General features: G+C 35.6%; 1 long non-coding RNA gene across 1 annotated transcript; it reads left to right on the top strand.

Moving 5' to 3' along the window:
* The first annotated feature begins 1,799 nt into the window (after nt 1-1,799).
* On the top strand, nt 1,800-3,853 carry LOC144987210 (uncharacterized). The gene is made up of 3 exons (XR_013651087.1): nt 1,800-1,879; nt 2,708-2,857; nt 2,941-3,853. It is a non-coding gene; the product is annotated as an uncharacterized LOC144987210 (long non-coding RNA).
* The last annotated feature ends 268 nt before the right edge of the window (nt 3,854-4,121 follow it).

The following is a 4,121-nucleotide window of genomic DNA, read 5'->3' on the forward strand; positions in this document are numbered from 1 at the left end:
TCATGTATATGATTAATAAAATACAATATCAGTAAAATAGACATAACACTGTTTCAAAAATTTTCATAGCAAAATTTGATCAAGTAAAAAAAGTAAAAAAAAAAGAAGCAAAATGTGTGCAAATTATGTTTCATTAAGAAAAATCATGAATCAATTTTTCAATTTTTGGAGCAAGTGAAGTAATATCATTACAAATCAATTACTTTAACCATTTTCAATAATTCATTAAGCATTCTTTTAAGTTTTATTTATAATAAGGTAATGCTGTTAAGTAAAACAAAATGGGTCCATATTCTGTCCAATGACCAAGGTTGGTATTCTTTCTTCTGCTGATTAACCCTTGTGCTATCTTAGATGACCCTACCCTTACATTGACGTGTTCTCCCTACCATGACAAAGGTGGATAAAGGTGGAAAGGTATCCATAGTATCCATGGAGACCAGTGAAGATCACAAATCATTAATGAAAAAAGCTTCAGAGCACTGTCTAGTGGGTCTAGATGACCCAACTCCCAATGTTAAAGTGCCTAGGATAGCACAAGGTTTAACAGCCGTTCTTCTGGAAACAGAGTTTATAGTTCTCGTCACTGTTGTGTCGGCAGACATTAAATTAAGGTCCATATCCTTCTTAGACATCAGCGGCGCTGAAAGTTGAGGTCAAGTTGTCTGCAGGTTAGAACTCTGCTGAAAATCAGGGTCACTTTAGACTTTTGGAGAAAGCGATGAATCCAGGCGTCATATTTCTTGAAATTATACTTAACTCTTTGATTTATTACTGCAGTTCAGACATCCGTGATCAAACACTTCTCCAAGTCATTCATGGTGTTCATGACCAGAACCTCGGACCGGTCTGGTGGACCGATTGGTTTGACGTAAATCCTGTAGCCGTTAACCCAAGTGTTCTCAATCGGCTTAATAAATTCGTCTCTGCATTTGACCCATCCCCTGGGGTAGCGGTGAACTGCAGCCTAACCGCGCTCGGGAGGCAGTAGCGTTAAGGGCCTTGCCTAAGGGTCCTCACTGGGTGATGTTCATTGCTCACCATTGATATGGTAATTGACCCAGTACCATCGTTTATCCCCCTCCGGGATGAAATAAACCTAAGAATATATGTATGAAAACACACATCAAACCCATACTAATAATAATAAATCTTCTGCTCCGTTCCGCAAAGAAAAAAGCACTGACCACACGGATCAAAAATAAAATGATGAGCGAACAGGCGCTTCATAATAACCATAACAATAATAAAAGCACTTTTAGAAGATTATCTTGTTTATAACCTTGTTTACAGCAGGACTTATTTTAAACAGAACTAATTTATTCCGACCGAAAGTGTGGCCATGTAAACGTTTGTTAAAATCGAAAAAAACAGACCTCTGTTCTGTTTTGCACCATTTGATAGGTGACTTTCAATGTTTTTCCCCACATTTTATGTGGTTTTATGCTTGTTTTTGCTAGGTGTTTTGTCTGGATCAAAGGTGTTTGGAATTTTATAGGTTTGAGATGTTTAAGATATTCCAGGAAAGAAAATAGACGTTTTAGTTTAAACAGCACAGTAGTGTTTGTAAAGAGAGAAAAAACAAAGAATATTTGTTTAAAAATATTTATTTATACATATCTCAGCTATATGAATACAGTTAAGCCATGTTTCACAATTCATACAAGTAATAAATTAATTGAAAACACATGTTTCATTTAAAACTTCATCAAATTACAAAACACACCTTCTGTGGATCCTGCTGAAAATGTTATCTAAGGAATATTCAACATGCTGATTCACAGTTCATTCTGTCTGCGTCAGGTGTCGCAAATTGAACGGCTCGGTGGGGCTATTTATCCAGTTCTGGTGTTATTTGCCTGTAGGAGAGAGACATTTTGTAAGTTTGAATCTTTTACTTCACTCTGTCTGATAATTAGTTTCCTCTTAAGATTAACTGCATAATGAGTCATATCTGGAAAATTGCTTTTCTGTAAGTTAATATTTGAGTACAGTTTATTTGTTCTCCAACTAAGGCAACTGTATATCAGTGATACATTATACATTTAATTTTAGCAGATAGAAAACGTTCATCGAAAAATCCAGCTCCTCCCCTATCCGCACCTTTCCTGCAAACCCTCATTTTATCTCAAAACATATACGAATATATTTGGCAAGAAAGTTTATGGTCTTAATAACTCACTTGAAAAAAGGAAAAATAAGAGAGAGACCAAATAGTTCTGCACAGTCCTGGATGTTTACTTAAAATTTGAACTCCATAGTTAGGTGGTGGTTGTATATTCTTTTGTAAAGTTATCAAAACAAAAATTCCAGAAGGGTCATTCTTGAACAGTTGGAAAATGGTTCTGTTTTTACTCTTCACCCCAGCTTTAGTTTGATATACATTTTTTACCTTATAGTTTAGCATTTAAAAAGCTGCTCCAAGTTTATTTTAAGGTTTTTGTCTCCGTTGTAAACCAGTTTAAATAAAATGTTAACCGTTTTTATTTTTGTAAACAGTTTTCTTATAGTTTTTCAGGTCTAACCTGTAAATCCCAATGATCAACAGTGATGTTTATGTAAATTAATTTAAGAAAAAGAACCACCAGTCAGTGATGTCAGAGACATATGGCATGCTCTTTTTAGTGCTGCTCATGGAAATATTTTACTTAAAAAATTTACTGTGTAGAAGAATGTACAAAAGTGAATTGTAACTTTTTCTAAACAGATTAATGAAGGATTTAAACGCATCACCACTATGGGGGCAACATCCATGTCAAAAGTAGACCATTACTCTTCAAAAATAATGTCCCTGGTTTCCTCAAGAGGAGGAGCCACAAACATGGACGTTCAGCGTATTAAAACTGTGGTGGAAGAGGTAAAAACATGTTAGTTGCCGCTTGACATTGTTGTAAGTTTTAATCAGTTCATTTACATTAAGTTTTCCTCTTCTCTCTACAGGATCATTCCATTGAAAGGAAAAGGGGGGCTGCTATTCATTCCTTGGTTGTCTACCAAAATGAAAAGGAAGAAGATCTTTTCAAAGAACTGGTGGTAGGTAGAGGACTTATAAGACACTTGATCTCTTTTTCTTTGGACTTCAAACATTGTTTAGGATGAAGATGCTGACATCACCAGGGAAGTCTTGAAAATTTCCATCGCAAGAGGGACTACACCAGTTCATGCAGGAGTGGTGATCGAGGAAACAGAAGTCCTTGGAGACCTGGATGTACCCAGAGCCTGTGCTTTGCTTATGGGACTGATATATAAAGTCTAAAGAACACCTTGCAGGTCTTTCAGAAAGTTTTCTTTGAGCTTAATGCCCTGAAAGGGTGAAGAACTATACTTGGCAGTAAGTGTTCTAAAACAGTGGTGTCAAACTTCATGCCTGGAGGGCCGACGTCCTGCTGGTTTTCCAGATCTTTCTGCATCATTTTCACCTAGTCTGGTGTGTCCAGCAAGAATGAGAAAAAAAGAGGACATTTGGAGGAAGTGAGAGCCTCAGTTTCTTTGTTTCCACCAACATCCTCTTTTCTGCCTCTGATTGGCTGAACACGTGTGACCAGATGATTAAAAGGAAGTACATCAAGGACACCTGGAAAACCAGCAGGACATCAGCCCTTTTGCCTGGAATATTTACACCTGTGCTTTTAAATCTGTTATTGTGCTGCTAATTTTTTGTTGCTGATGTGCATGTAGCAGCTACACCATTAAGCAGTTTCAATTGTAAGCCTAACAAAAATGTTTTATGTTTGACTTTTGAATGTTTTATTTGTCACTGAAGTATTTCTTTTACTTTTTACAAAGTGCAGGAGATTAAATACTGTTAAAGTCACTACCAATCTTTACATTCTTTTGAATCTTTAATTTTTGAGAAAAGTATTAAAGCGGATTATCGTTTCTTAATTTTGTGAAATATTGGAAGGTGTATGTTTGAAAAATACTGTTTCTTTTCATGATAAACAATTGAAGCAAAAAACTAGAATGGTGGAGTTGTCTCAACTGATTGAATTAAGTTTACAATGCTGAAAGAATTAAGGTAACAATTTGCATGGACTTTTTGGAGTAAAAGTAAAAGAAAACAAATAAGTTGACATAGCTTAAATTCAATAACTTGTTAACTTAAATTCACCAGAAGCTTT

Source organism: Oryzias latipes, chromosome 18 (genome assembly GCF_053564925.1).
Source record: "Oryzias latipes strain Hd-rR chromosome 18, Olatipes_Hd-rR_3.1".
In the NCBI taxonomy this organism is placed as follows: Eukaryota; Metazoa; Chordata; class Actinopteri; order Beloniformes; family Adrianichthyidae; genus Oryzias; species Oryzias latipes.